This window comes from Argopecten irradians, chromosome 14, assembly GCF_041381155.1.
Source record: "Argopecten irradians isolate NY chromosome 14, Ai_NY, whole genome shotgun sequence".
NCBI classification, from domain to species: Eukaryota; Metazoa; Mollusca; class Bivalvia; order Pectinida; family Pectinidae; genus Argopecten; species Argopecten irradians.
The window spans coordinates 34,374,670-34,391,087 of NC_091147.1; the positions used below are offsets into that span (position 1 = coordinate 34,374,670).

The 16,418-nt window shown below is 36.0% G+C and overlaps 1 protein-coding gene across 5 annotated transcripts in view; it reads right to left on the reverse strand.

Moving 5' to 3' along the window:
* The window catches only part of LOC138307850 (NXPE family member 3-like), a 33,425-nt gene that overhangs the window by 8,047 nt on the left and 8,960 nt on the right, over positions 1-16,418 (reverse strand). For 3 of the 5 annotated variants that reach the window (XM_069248759.1, XM_069248757.1, XM_069248758.1), the window contains 2 exons: positions 9,597-9,869; positions 9,347-9,424 (listed from right to left, as the gene is read on the reverse strand). The exons of 1 other annotated variant lie outside the window; for it this stretch is intronic. The gene's annotated coding sequence lies outside the window, so the exon portion shown is untranslated. The remainder of the gene's footprint in view (positions 1-9,346; positions 9,425-9,596; positions 9,870-16,418) is intronic. One more of the 5 variants, XM_069248760.1, reaches the window with a different exon arrangement.

Consider the following 16,418-nt stretch of genomic DNA (forward strand, 5'->3'; position numbering starts at 1 on the left):
CTAATTTTCGTGTATGTTTGGAATTTAAGTGCTGTAAAATTCAAGATTTTTGAGAAGTGCCGAGAAATTCGCATTTCCAAGTGATTGGGATTTATATTGGATTATGCTGTGTGGTTGGGATTTATATGGCGTGAAATTCGAAAGTGTTTGGGATTTATTGGATTTATTACATTAAATTTGTGCTTGGGATTTAAGTGCAGTGAAATTCGAAAGGTTTTTTAATTATATATGTAACATAGATATTCTTATACTGGATTTAATTTTGATTTAACCTAGAAAAGAAAGTGTGAAAAGTAATAGAGAACGCAGTTTTCCTGTTTATCTGTCGGTTTCAAGGGAATATCTTTTGAATCTTGAATCGGACCAAAATTGGGATCCAGGAAAATATTGAAGTTTTAATATATCTAAATAAGCCTTACGACTGGAACTAATAATGGATATTGCAAATAGAGTTATGGTTCTGATGATGTTAATTTTTCGGATTATAATGTAGAAATGTTAGAGTTTTAAATAATTGTCGTAACACTTACCATTTTTGGAGTTTTGGTGCGATTTCAAAACTGCCAGAAGGTACTGAGAGATTTGGAAATATAGTCATATTTGCCAGTTCTCATGCTAAGTTTTAATGGAGTCCTAAAACTAGGGGTCATGGAGAGGAATGTGGAAATGTGTTGGAGATATTGTCCATTTGTACCAATGATATGTAGAGACTTGGAAGTGTTTCGCAGTACTGCATCAGTTATTAATGTCGGTTTGAGATAGGTGATGAAAAATCTTGTGTTTTCGCGAAAGTTTGAGACATAAGTCTCACTGGTTCACGTACGTGAGATGGTTATCCCCTGTATGGCCAAAAATATGGCAGTGTATCTTTAATGGAAGTACTTGAGTGGGGGTCTACTCTAGGCAGGAGATCCACAAAATCAAGATGAATGAACTGATTTGAGACGGGGCAGTAGACATCACAAACAGCCCGGCCGCTTCGGATTAATAGGCTTCGCAACAAAAGGGCTCGCGGGTGATGAGGATTTTATTGCTAATGACCGTGTAAAACACATTGGAGTTGTCTTGTGTGTGTCTGTAAATAGTGTCATGATGTATGTCAAGACTTTACCTAAATGTAGACGGAAGAAATTAGGACCACTTGTGTTGTTAAGATAGAGTGAACAGTTCAAAGTTAGTAAAAGTTACGAGGAGAAAATAAATTTTTCGAAATCAAAGATGAACATTTCGGCCATGGTAACTTCCATCCAGACTGATTTAGTGTTTCTAAATTTCTTTTCGTGTGGTTAAAATGGACAAATGGACATTTCCCGTACTGACACTGATTTGGCACCAATAAATTTAGACTGAGAGGGGAGGGGGAGGTTGTCATTATCTGTCACATGACTTAGAGATTGGAATCAGGAAACATGCAATTGATATAGAACATCATTTTCTGGTGTGAAACCAAAACACAAACATGTATTCATCTGTATCTATAACGAAGGGTTCAAGATTCAAGACAAGAAGTACAACAAATTCAACGGAGAAACTCTCTACAGGTCTACTGAGGAGAACACAACAGCATATCTCCAGGGTCATCATTTTCAGCAACCAAAAACTTCAGGAAATACAGAAAAAGGAACCGCTTATTCTTTGGAGTAAAGCCAAGAAAAAGTGTCTTAGAGCCTACTAAAGTTAGAAATTAGTAAAAGTGCCAATAATCAAAGTGTTAGAAATGAGCAAAAGTGTCAATTATCAAAGTGTTAAAAGTTAGCAAAAGTGCTGGAATTCGATGGAAATATCCAAAGTGTTAAAAATTAGCAAAAGTGCTGGAATTCGATGGAATTATTCAAAGTGATAGGGCAAAAGTGTCAATAATGTTTTAGAAATAGGCAAAAGTGCCAATTATCAAAGTGTTATAGTAAAAGTGCCAATTATCAAAGTGTTGGAGTAAAAGTGCCAATTATCAAAGTGTTGGAAATTAGCAAAATTGCCAGAATTAGATGGAATTATTCAATGTGATAGGAATTAGCCAAAAATAATCAAAGTGCTAGAATTTAGTGCCTAATCAGTCTTAGTGCTAGAATCATTCGATACAAAAAAGTGGTGTTAGATTTAGAAAGTGATGTGAAAAGTTATTGAGGAATAGATTTTTTAAATTAGTGTATATAAAAATGTGATTTCAATGTTGTTATTCGTACGGATTATTGTGCTATTCGTACGGATTACTGTGCTATTGGTATGGATTATTGTGTTATTCGTACGGATTATTGTGCTATTCGTACGGATTATTGTGCTATTCGTACGGATTATTGTGCTATTCGTACGGATTACTGTGCTATTGGTATGGATTATTGTGTTATTCGTATGGATTATTGTCCTATTGGTATGGATCATTGTGCTTTTCCTGTGGATTAAATAGTGTATATAGTAAAAAAATAATTTCCGTATTGCTATTTGTGTGAATTAGGAATAGCATGTGTAGGGAAGTGATTTAAGTTTTGCTTTTCATGTGGATTACATCAAGAGCATCTATTTGTGTAGATTCGTGTCGATTAGAGAAAGTGTATATATTTAAAGTGATTTAAGTTTAGTTTCCATGTGGATTATAAAGAGTGTGTATATATTCAAAATATTTCAGTGTTGATATTCGTTGGATTTAAAAAGAAATGATCATGTTGTGTGCTTCATTATATTAAAATTGGCACCTCATCTTATTTGGCACTAAAATTCTCGTCTATGATTAAATCTTGCTGATGATAGTGAAAATTATTTAGAAATTGATCAAAGCTCTTATGAAAATTGTAGTATAGGTATCTAGTGTAGGCTCTAAGAATGAGTGTTATTCTTTGGCAGGAATTTCGACGGGATCGGTTTCGCGCAACGATCAACATGATCACCAGCTCAAAGATTGGATTGATAAGGAACAACGCAACCGTTGGGGCAAACAACGACTCTGGTGTTTGGAACACCACAGCGACAAAAGCAACGTCAAGAAACAACGTCACCAACAAAGAAATGTAGAAAAGTACACCAAAAGAGAAAAAGTAAAGAATCTTTATCATCAAAGATCGACATCCTCAAAGATCGCCAGCGTCATGAAAAGAAGAGTGAAGAATCAACAAAAGACATGTCAAAACCAGAATCAATTGAGGGGCCTAACAATTACCTTGCAGTAGTGTTCAGTGTTCTACGATGGAACCTTATGATAAACTTTGTTATACCAGTCAGTGAAACTTTTGAAATATTACCAAAAGAATGAAAGTTTCATACCTGAATTTGGATTTAGCAGCAGCCGCGATGAACTTGGAAATCAATATTGTGAACTTTCTTGCAAACATTGGAATTAAGTAGCAGCTATGATGAACTTTGACATTCATTTTTTGAAAACTCTTACCTAAATTGGGATTTAGCGGCAGCCGCGATGAACTTTGACATTAACTGTGTGACAATTCTTACCTAAATTGGGATTTAGCGGCAGCCGTGATGAACTTTGACATTAATTGTGTGAAAACTCTTACCTAAATTGGGATTTAGCGGCAGCCGCGATGAACTTTGACATTAACTGTGTGACAATTCTTACCTAAATTGGGATTTAGCAGTCGTGAAGAACTTTGACATAAATTGTGTGAAAATTTCATTTCTGAATTGGGATTTAACAGCAGTGATGAACTTGACAATACGAAGCGAGATATTTATTATCTATATTTGGATTTTAAATTCATTTTTGTGATTTCAATAACGGATTAATCTCAATGGGATTTAATTGTGTTCGCAGGAGCTCACACCAGGCAGGAGATAATGTTACGTTCATTCATTTGGTGGTAAGAGTAAGAAATTAGTTCCATAGTGTCTAGATTATTATTTTATTACCCGAGTCAAATGTTCATTAAAGGGTGTTAAATTGGTCGGTTCTATCCAGTTTCGGTCTGGGGGAAACCTAGACACTTGGTCAAGTAGCCGTAACTAATTAGGAATGGTACTAGTGAATAGGGAGGCTGTGTACAGTAGCCTGAACTCAAGGCAACCTGTGTGTGTGTATTTTTAGGGTCCAGTTGACTTACTTCTCAGAGAGATGGCATTGTATATATTTATTTAGGGGAAAATCACAGAATTATTTTAGGGGTCATCGAGAGAATGCAAAGAAACGTTTTATAATGGTTTGTATAATCATTACTTTGCTCCATTAGTAGTAATAGGCACCAATTGTAGCTCTAAAGACGACACAATTTTCTGTCTAAAAGTCTTTTGAGCTACAATATTGCAGCTACTGTAGACGTATTCCGTCATTGAATATTACAAAGTTAGCTCCCTTGCGGGCAAATATCGATTGTTATGTCATTATTTTGTGAGCGCAATTCACAAGATTTTCTTCAAAAACTATGACGTCACGCTCGTAAACACATGGCGTCACAACCAATACCTACCTACAAGGCCAGATAACACTTTAATATGCAAAGAGGCGTACGTAATACTATTGGTTAAAAATCTTCTCCAAATTGCATGATTTATAAAGAAATTGGTTGAGTTCTATATAAAAATTACCAGACAAATCATAATATTTAATATCGGTTAAGGTAGACCGTCCCTTCTAGTTTCCTCTCAGGGATTTCGTAAATTTTTTGATATTTTGATTTTAGGTATACCCTGATCACAAAAACCGCATAAAAATAATATGTCACCGGGTTAATTTTTCTTCCAGGGTTGCTTAAAGATATGTATTAACGACTTAATATTCCGGATTTTAAGGATTTTTGAATAAATAATATTTCCTCCTTGTAACATCACTGAACATATAAAGAATATGCTCGTAACATCTCTATCCCTTCAGTAGGTGATATTTAAGTATATGAAATAAGCTGGGTTTTCCACAATAAAACAAAATATCGTTCTTTTAAAAGTAGTTCCGGACCCAATTTTAGTGAAAAATTGCATCAAAATAGTCATGTTTTCTTTTTTTCTGAAAAAATGATCTCAAGAAAAATCGATTTTTTTTTTATTTCTATACAGATTGACCTATTTGCAATAAGAAAAACCAATAAAAAGTATACCTCACCAAATTATTTTTCAAAATATGACCGATTAGCTTTCTTATGTCCCTTAAATTTTGGCTTGCAACCGTTAAAAATTGAATATATATAGGCGAATCTGTAGCACTTTTCAACGTTTTATGTTATTCATTTACCTTTGTTAATTTTCTATATTTATTATATTATTGGAGCATACAAAATAACATAATAATTACACATCTTCATGATTTTATTTATCTATTATTCAAAATATAACTAACCAGTTTGCAAGCTACATGTAGGCCTAACCCCAAACTTTCAAAAATAGTCTAATTCAGCAGGAAATATATAAGCTTTTCTGAGACAAATATTTTGCTGTGTGATACTGAATTAAAATGGATTATTTTCCGTAATAGCATCTTTCAAATAACAAGTAAAGATTTTAACAAAAAATAAAATGAAAAATATATTCCAGAAATTTTAATTCCGTAAATTGTTTGGCCGTTTCCGGACGAAAATTAGTATACGGTATGTTACGATTCGTATCTATCGAAGCTAAAAAATCGAATGTTTGCATTTAAAACATAGTTAACTTCCTTCAGCATTGATATACTGTGAGAATTAAGATCAATCCTGCAAAAACATATGTACATAGCATGACGGTCATTCTGATGTAAAGTTGCTAGGCCTTACTGATGCGAAGTTTTTCGTTTTGGGTCCGCCCGTCAATCCGTGTATTCCATGTGATTGTTTAGCGACCATTATGATTCTTGGAATTTACTTCATGCACGAATCTTCAAAATTATACTATATTTATCGATTGGTACACGTCAAGTAAATACTCGGAAAGCTGGCAGACAAAATATTTGCGGATATCAGAAGCGAGTTATAATAGGTGGGTACGGAGAAATAAAATATATTTGCCGGGATCCAGAAAGCGACGTTAAAAACATATGACGTCACAGTAGGGACGGTCTACGTTAAAACAATGTATATTGCAGGCATGTTGTCGTGAAATGGATGTGAACGGGTGTGTAGTCTGAAAGTTGAATTAATTAAGTAGATGAGGTGTAAGGTGCATATGGCAATATAAATATACTTTTACACCTAACTATGTTATCAATGCAAATCAAACTAGACTAAATGACTTATTCAAACAAGATTGTAGGCGGGAAATATGGGTGTCTTCAAAGTGTCCGTTATAATGACGGACACAGCGTCGTGGTGAGCTGGTGGATTTCGTAATGTCCACATAAGCTGTACTGTATTTAGTGAGAATTTCTGTTTGCAAAATCATTTGATAAAACCAATAGGTCGTTCGAATTTAAGCAAGAATACATGGGAGAAAATATATCTGCCATTAAAAGCAATACTCAAAAAAGACTGTATGATAGGTCGTTCGAATTTAAAGGAAATTACAAAAATTAGGTTATCATCAAATAAATTAAACATAGAATCTGGATAACAACATACAGAAAGAAATGAGAAAATATGTTCTTATTGTAAAAGCGTGACATTGAAGACGAATTTCATTTTTATACTTAAATGTGATAAATTTCTAGAATTAAGAAAACGATTTATATAAAAATGAAAGTCCTGTCTTGTTTAACTTTTTAGAACTTATGAAATCAGAAAACCAAAAGAAACTCAAATTTATCAAAATAAGTTATTTTTAGTAATAGTGAAAGAAACTTCATTATTAGTTAAAGTATACAAGAGGCCCAGAGGGCCTGTATCGCTCACCTGGTTTTTTGTAAGTAATTATCACAAGACTCTGACAATTAGAAAAATAAGCAAAATTGGCTCCCAAAGTTTAATTTTGAATCACAACCATACAATGATGCTATTGATACCATACAAATATGCTATCCAATACATAGGTTCAGAGACAAAGTAATTTATATGAAAATAGTAGCCTAATTGACCTTTTTGACCTCGCATATATTGCCGTTTAAGGCCAGGGGGTAAGCCCTATCATTCGTACAATTTCAAATCCCAACCCTATTAGGATGCTACTAGCATCCTAATAGGGTTGGGATTTGAAATTGTAAGCCTACCATTGCATTATAAGTGCTCTTCCATTCTTAGTTGCAGAGAAGAAGTCGTTTATATGGAAATAGCTAAATTGACCCCTTTTGACCCCACCCTTCAGGCCCCCGGGGGGTCAGCCCCATCATTTGCAAAATTTTGAATCCAAACCCTATAAGGATGTAACCATTGCATTATGAGTGCAATCCCATGTTAAGTTGCAGAGAAAAAGTCATTTATATGGAAATTGACCACTTTTGACCCCGCCCCTCAGGTCCCGGGGGGTCAGCCCTATCATTTGCTCAATTTGGAATCCCCAGCCTACAAGGATGCAACCATTGCATTATGGGTGCTATACCATGCTTAGTTGCAGAGAAGAAGTCATTTATATGGAAATAGCCAAATTGACCCCTTTTGACCCCGCTCCTCAGGCTCCCGGGAGGGGGGGGGTTCAGCCCTATCACTTGCACAATTTTGAATCGCAACACTATAAGGATGCTACCATTGCATTATGGGTGCTATACCATGCTCAGTTTCAGAGAAGTCGTTTATATGGAAATAGCCAAATTGACCCCTTTTGACCCCGCTCCTCAGGCCCCCGGGGGGTCAGCCCCATCATTTGTACAATTTGGAATCCCCACCCTATAAGGATGCTACCATTGCATTATGGGTGCTATACCATGCTTAGTTGCAGAGAAGAAGTCATTTATATGGAAATAGCCAAATTGACCGCTTTTGACCCCGCCCCTCAGACCCCTGGGGGGTCAGCCCTATCATTTGCGCAATTTTGAATTCTCACCCTATAAGGATGCTACCATTGCATTATGGGTGCTACCTCATGCTTGGTTTAAGAGAAGAAGTCGTTTATATGGAAATAGCCAAATTGGCCCCTTTTGACCCCGCCCCTCAGGCCCTCGGGGGGTCAGCCCCATTATTTGTACAATTTTGAATCCCCACCCTATAACGATACTACAATTGCATTATGAGTGCTATCTCATGCTCAGTTTCAGAGAAGTCGTTTATATGGAAATAGCCAAATTGACCCCTTTTGACCCCGCCCCTCAGGCCCCCTGGGGGTCAGCCCCATCATTTGTACAATTTGGAATCCTCACCCTATAAGGATGCTACCATTGCATTATGGGTGCTATACCATGCTTAGTTGCAGAGAAGAAGTCATTTATATGGAAATAGCCAAATTGACCGCTTTTGACCCCGCCCCTCAGACCCCCGGGGGGTCAGCCCTATCATTTGCGCAATTTTGAATTCTCACCCTATAAGGATGCTACCATTGCATTATGGGTGCTATACCATGCTTAGTTTCAGAGAAGAAGTCGTTTATATGGAAATAGCCAAATTGGCCCCTTTTGACCCCGCCCCTCAGGCCCCCGGGGGGTCAGCCCCATTATTTGTACAATTTTGAATCCCCACCCTATAAGGATGCTACCATTGCATTATGGGTCCTATCCCATGCTTGGTTTCAGAGAAGAAGTCGTTTATATGGAAATAGCCAAATTGACCCCTTTTGACCCCGCCCCTCAGGCCCCCCCGGTGGGTCAGCCACATCATTTGTACAATTTTGAATCCCCACCCTATAACGATACTACAATTGCATTATGAGTGCTACCTCATGCTTAGTTTCAGAGAAGAAGTCGTTTATATGGAAATAGCCAAATTGACCCCATTTGACCCCGCCCCTCAGGCCCCCGGGGGGGTCAGCCCCATCATTTGTACAATTTTGAATCCCCACCCTATAAGGATGCTACCATTGCATTATGGGTGCTATCCCATGCTTGGTTTCAGAGAAGAAGTTGTTTATATGGAAATAGCCAAATTGACCCCTTTTGGCCCCGCCCCTCAGGCCCCCGGGGGGTCAGCCCCATCATTTGTACAATTTTCAGTTAGTAGCCCATAAGGATGCTACCAGTCAAATTTTGTTGAAATCCGACCAGCGGTTATGGAGAAGAAGTCGATTGTTGACGGACGCCGGACGACGGACGACGGACGCTGCGGTATCCCATAAGCTCACCTCGGTCCTTTGGACCAGGTGAGCTAATAATAGTGATTTCATCTACACTGTATGCAAGGTGAGGCGTGTATGGTTGTGAGAGCGTGTGTTTGCTTTTGATTTACATCTGTATTTTATATGTTTGTATATCTTTTTAAAGTTTAAATCACTTCTTAGGTGTTCTTGAACAGAACTTAGTTGATATAAAATGTCTATGCAACCGTCCTTACCTAAGACGTTGCTGTTGACTCGTAGATTGTTGTGTTTGGTTTAAATAAAATGTCCCGCGAAAGTATATAAAATATAAATGTTATTTATTTACCTGTAAAATTCCTCATCGTCCTTTAGACCTTTTCCTAGACCAGGCAGGCGTGATGGGTTGTATTGGTGGTAAAGAAGTCTGAAACAAGAAATACAAATTTCATTGATAATACATCAGTTGTAATCTCCATATTTACACATATCTTACACTGTTTGTAAAGTATTTTTGTCTTTAAATGCAGTATTGAATATTAAAATATTTCATTAGAAAAATTACTTGTCTAACATCTTACCAAACACATTTGACCTACCTGCTTGTTATATTGTTTTCTGCTAGGATACTTTCGCGATTTACTCGATTCCGTGACTTAACCCAGTCACATCCTTTATTTGGCGATACTCATAATAACGATTGATGATATTTCTGGAAAAAGCTGCCATTGGGGATTTTAATATTATTTTGATTGTAAAGTTGGATTTTTTATATATATTATAACATCTTTTACAGAAGACGTCCCGGTTGTTCCTCTTTGGATAGTCCGTTCTGTCAAAGTTTTTTTCTGTGAAGTATTGGATTTTGTTTGCTATAATGTTAGAAACAAATTACAAGTTATAAATCAAACGAGGTTATTGATTATTCATTTTCTTAACATAGTTTAACAAAAAACTGACCCGTTCAGCCATATAATAAATATCGTAAGACACGCATGTAATAATACTATTGTGACGTCACAGGCAAGAATGACGTCAAAACATGACGACACACGATTGTCTCTGTAGTCGGAAACGTCTTATTCCAGCCCGATTTCGCCACTCTTATATAGAAACAAAATTGAAAGTTTGTCTATATTCCCATAAAAACTAGCTATGTAATAAATACAATGTGACAATCGTGACTACCTGATACGAAAATTAAACTCTTTAAAGAATTTATTTAACGCGATTAATAAAGCTCATATTATAGAGTCAATCGTGTACAAGTAAGGTTCTCTATGTATGACATTCCAGGTTTAGTAAAACACAGCAGAAAATGTCCATACAACCTAGAAAAAAACCGTTATACTCTATATCTAATAATAGATTCTCTATGTATGACATTCCAAATTTAGTAAAACACAGAGAAAAAGTTCAAACAACCTAGAAGAAAACGTTATACTCTATATCTTATATATGTAAAAGCAACCTGAATTACATGTTTTGACACTTATGATTGTGGTATTCTAAATTACAAATGTACGCTACAGACATTTTGAGGTTTGCATTTGAGTTACTTTAGACGTATACTAAAGGTTAAAAATCTACTCCAAATTCCATGTGTAGAAAGAATTTGGTAGAGGTCTTATACAAATTACCAGAAAAATCACAATCTTTGATATTTAATTTAACCCACTGACAATTGTATATTGCAGGCATGCTATTGTGATGTGATCGAAAATGAAAGAGAATGGTTGTGTTGTGTTGAGCATTAATGTCACTATTTTTTAAAAATTCATCGGGGTATGAAAGAAATTCAGTTTACAAACTGTTTGAATCATAACGGATTCTCACAAAAAATTGCGAACAAAATTTATTTCATAACCCTATGAAGTTAACAAATAGTTACATCAATGCTTATAATTAATATTTCGGACTACTTTATAAAATAAAATACGTTTAAACGATTGATTTTCCAATTGATTATTTTTTTAAATCAATTCGCAACGTCGACGTCTATATTGTGCCGTCATAGTGACATCGGGTTTTCGTGCCAATTTCGGATTTTTTTCTTCGTCGTAGTATGTAAAGAAAAAAGAGTCTGCCAGTCAGAAAGACGGCTTAGTATGAAAACAAATAAAACATAATTATAAAAAAATGAACTAAGTAGATGGGGTATAAGGTGCATGAGGCAATATGAAGATATTTTTGCACCTGACTATGTTATTAAAGTAATTCAAACTATATGACGTATTCAAACAAGAATGTAGGAGAGAAAGAAATTGTCTTCAAAGTGTTCGTTATACATTGCTGGACATAGCGTGGGCATCCGTGGTGGATCTGGTCACACTACTTGCCCTAAATTACCATATCAGTATGCTTACTAGAATCTATAGCAGGTGTTAACCTGATTTTACGTTTCAAAAGCAAAAAGAAATATACAATGACCAGTTGGGCCTGGTAGATTTTGTGAAATGTCTACGTAAGCTGTGTAAGAATTTTTGTTTGCAAAATTATATGACAAAACCAATAGGTCGTTCGAATTCAAACACAAATTTATGAGAGACTATATGTACGTCATCATAACCAATTTTTTTTCAAAACAAGATTGTTTGATAGGTCGTTCGAATTTAAAGGAAATTTCAAACTTATGTTGTCCTCACATAAATTGGATATAGAAATTGGGGGATATAACAACATAGACAGAAATGAGAGAAATTGTTTTTGTTCTAATATCGGTGACATTGAAGACGAATTTCATTTAATACTTAGATATGATAAAGAACCTGAAACACCTACCATTGAATTTTGCCCACGAACAAATTTAACAAAACCCAGGTGGATTTTGTAGTACTATGACAGAGAACCTGTAAGATACCTTTAAAAAAATTCAGAAGTCCCAAGAGGCCTGTGCTAGGGAGGATTTAATGTTGCCATCCCGAGGTATACACCAGGGTTCCCTTTTAGGTCCAAAACTATATCAAATTAATGTTCAATTTCAAAAACCGATATCATGTTCTCAAAAATATACATTTCCGCAAATTTTGACTGAACATATGTAACTTAAAAATTTGAAATGATTTTTTACAGGTTCTTGAAACAAAAAATAGTCTGCTACCTAAACGTTAAACTGATAAGCAACTACATATGTAACATCCTAGATACTGCATGGTTTACGATCATTGTTGTTATATCCACTCCTGTAATATGTCATAGCAAAACTAAAGGCAACATAACAAACAGGTAGTTTGGTCCATTGTTGTACGTCAATGTAATCGAATAACGGTACACTGTGGTCAACTGGGTGGCTTTGAAGTTGGTCGTCGCTTCAAAGGAAGTCTTTGCAGGCCTGTGATTGGTCAGGTGTGTTTTAGTCCTTAAGCCTTGGATAATTGGACGACACTATCACCATTTTTGAGGTTGTAAAACGTTATTTATCAAACAAGCTATAAACTGCACGGAATGCTCTAATATTTTTTCACGCTTCGTTTAAAATACATACTTACACATTGAAACTCGACATTCATGAAAAAAATAACTTTGTAACAACACAAATCTAACTTTTGTCAGTTTTAAGAACTGTTTGAAATTCATCATAATAATGCATATTTGTAAACAAACACCCTTCCATACCGTTAGGAAGTTAGGGAAGTTGCGCATGCGCGGTGAAGAGTCGTGTTTTCTTCAAATGTCTATGTCGATCGGAGAAAAATGTGAATTAATCAAAGTAATGTCAATTAATATGATGTGATACTTACCGGAGAACATTGTAAGTACGTGATGATGTGATTCTGTGGAAATGTTTTGTGATGCGAGACGTATGTTCTGGAAAAATGTAAGATTTTTTGTGACGTGAGTGAACACTTTACAAAACAAAAAATGGCGGCCATCGCGGCAAAATTTGACTTCTGTTAATATCAACAAAACTACGCAGTGCAGATGAACGAATCAAGCATTAACAAATACTTAACTGAAAATAATTTATGTGGTGTTTCTGGAAGTAGTGAGAAACGGAAATTGATATCCATTGCCGACAGTAAAAGAGTGAAAATACGTAACAACGTTGCAGATAAATTTTTTGGAGATGGAGTAATTTGGGCCTGCCAGGGAGGCAGAACAACAAAGCAGGCCATAGATTATGCACTGTTAAATCTAGAAAACTTCATTCGGGAATTCGGCAAAATATTTATATTGGTATGGACAGGTACTTGTGACCTGACAAGGAAAAAAACATATAGACATATCGAGTTGAGTGAATTGCTACCAAGTGATGTAATAGTTCAATACGAGAGACTAGTTGGTGAAGCTACCAAGCACTAAGGGAAAATTTCCGTCGCGATATTAGAATGCCCATATTATTCAATGTTGATATGGAACAAATTCAAGAACAGAGAGGCGCCAAAAGGCAAAACCACAGCTGGATAACCAGAAAATTCTGAATGACAGAGTAAAAGAACTAAATAGGCTTATTAGAGATCTCAAAATAAAAAAAAATAATCTGGATACTCCTAAACTGTCTCTGGATTTAACAAGGAAGGTGAAAAGCAATAAAAGCCGCTACAGAGAAATTATATGCTTCAAGCAACCATATGATTGGATACATCCTAACAACTTTATGTGCAAACTTTGGTCAAGGAAAATTGCTCTGACGAAAAAAATATTGTAATTAAAAAGACCAGAGCAAATAAAACCAGGATAGACATGGCGAGGGTAGATCTAAAAAGCAAACGTAACGGTAGCGATGGGGATTTCAACTGTTCATCATGTGGAGTTATAGTGAAAACAGACGAACTCGCTATGCAATGTGAAATATGTTACGGTTTAAAATGTACAAAGCTCCCTGCAAGCACTTCAAGGGCTATGATGGAGGGCGAATCTGATGGAGGTCTAATGTGGGTTTGGCGTGTATGCAAACATAACTTTCCTCGAATGGTCAATATGGATAAAGGGATCCAACAGATTAAGGAAAATACAGATAAAAGGCTGACAGATGTAGAACATAGGCTAAAAATCATAGAAAACAGAGTTCCAGAGAATAGAGAAAGTCTTATTCAGTCCATGAAGGGAACTATCCTAACAGAAGTCAAGGAGAATCTAGGCCAAACGTTGAATGAAAGACTTCTGGAAAGAGAGGATCAAAAGCGTAGAGAATTAAATCTTATGCTGTACAGCTTTCCTGAATGCGCATGCGAAGATCCTAACAAAAGGAAGGTGGAAGATCAGAGTAAACTAAAGGAATTCTCAAAGTATCTCGGTATTGAAGACTTAATGTACAAACATGTCATCAGAATTGGCACTTACAACAAGAATGAACTGAAGCCAAGACCAGTTAAAGTTGTATTCACGGACAAGGAGAAGAGAAAAAATTACTGGACAATTGTCCTTAAAATTCCAACCATAAACGAACCAACGTTCAAGAGAATAATAGTGGCAAGAGACTTAACACCAAAACAGAGGGAGTCACATAAGGAATTAAGGAAAGAACCAAGTAAAGGCGGGCAAGGGAAACAAACACCAAAAGTAGGAAGTCCCATACCGACAGATCCTTCAAAGCAAGTAAAATTATGGAATAGGTTCATTCAGCAAAGTATTGGTATGAAACTACAAGAAGATAAACAAGACTTGATGATTGGCAACTGTGCTACCTCGGGTCTTCATGATGAAAATATCATAAAAACAAGTTAACATTACCAAGCAAGTGGTTCCACAGGGAACTCCGGATTGTGTTGAAAGAATGATCCCTGATTCAGGACAGTATATCCATGGGTTAAATCTGATGAGTGGAACTGTTCTACCTCAGAAAATCTATTGGATCAATCAAACGACACAGATCCATTCGTGGCACAGACGATTGTGGATGAGAAATGTGATGAAGGGAACATATCAAATATTGATAGCAGCGACTTGGATAGTGCGAATTCTCAGGATGGAGATGACGAACCTACACTTATCTATTCCCAAGACATGGATATCAGAAATCAAGAAACTGAGTAGGAAGCAAGTTTTATTTTTAACAAATCACACATCATAATAAATTCGGATTAAGGAACACAAGTTCAGATTCAAGTACTTTATAGCAATGTAGATTCACTCCTTAACAAAAGAAAGGAACTGAAATCAGTCATAGATTATACAAACCCAGGAATAATAGCTTTAACAGAGACTCTACCAAAAAACAATCCGGGGAATTTGGAATTATGTGAATTTGAAATTAAAGACTACGACATATTTACCACTTCTTTGGATAATGGAAGTAGGGGTATAATTTATATACAATCAGAATTCCATGATGATATCTTAGAAGATTTCATGACCTCTAATTTCAAGAAAATGATGTGGTGTGTAATTCCCATGAAAAAAAGAAATTAATTTTTTGTTGTATGTACAGAAGCCCATCTTATAGCGAAAATAACAACAAAGACTTCAATAAGGTAATATCGGATGAGTGTAGTAAAAGGGAATACGTACTCATTGTCGGTGACTTTAATTACAATAACATAAACTGGGATCTAGAAAGTAACACCGATGCAGAAGGATCTATGACCTCAAAATTCCTTGATTGTGTTAAGGAAAATTATCTAATACAGCATGTACACGATTATACAAGATATCGACATCTATTCTAGATTTGGTGCTCACAAAGGAAGAGGATGATAAAAGGATCTACAAATCGGAAACCCTATCGGGAAGAGTGATCATGCAACTTTAACATTCAAGATAGAATTACTACTGGATAAAAAAGATACACCGAGAAAAAGGCATTGCTTTTACCGAGAAAATTACGACAACATGAATGAAGAACTCGGTTCTGTAGATTGGGAGAATAATATGGAAGATATGGACACTCTAAATTCGTGGAGCTACTTCGTCGAAAAAATGAATATATCATATGTATGGAGCAAGGACGTATATGAGAAGGATAAGTCACACTGGGTTTTGAGGGAGTACAAGGCAGGAGCTTTTGAGTCTGTGCACTGACCGTGACGTTGGGCGATGACTGATTTTCCTTTGATAGCCGCCGGCGCAGCCTTTGATGTAGTTTGCGGGAGCGATGGTCATAGTCTTACTTTCTGAAGCGGGCCGTCATTTCATGAGCTGTCTTTTTTTTAATGAAAATTTAAGACATATCCTCTAAATCTTTAGTCCTTAAAACAAGTTATAAACGTTGTGAAATTTAATAAACTTTACATTGGTGTTTCGTTTGACTCGATAAGACAAGTATTTGTTGAGAAAAATGTTTTTTTATTTCCGGTTCATAGGCGTCTCGCGTGGTGTTTAGTAATGTAAAGAGATAGTCACGAATCCTTCTCATTTATAAATCCTTGGTAAGGAGAAATGGAAATCATTGACAAGAAGTGGTCAGGAACCAGATGTCGAAAAGCAAATATAAACCTTGAAGCAATTAAATCGCTAAAGGAAAAAAGAAAGGCATGGCATAC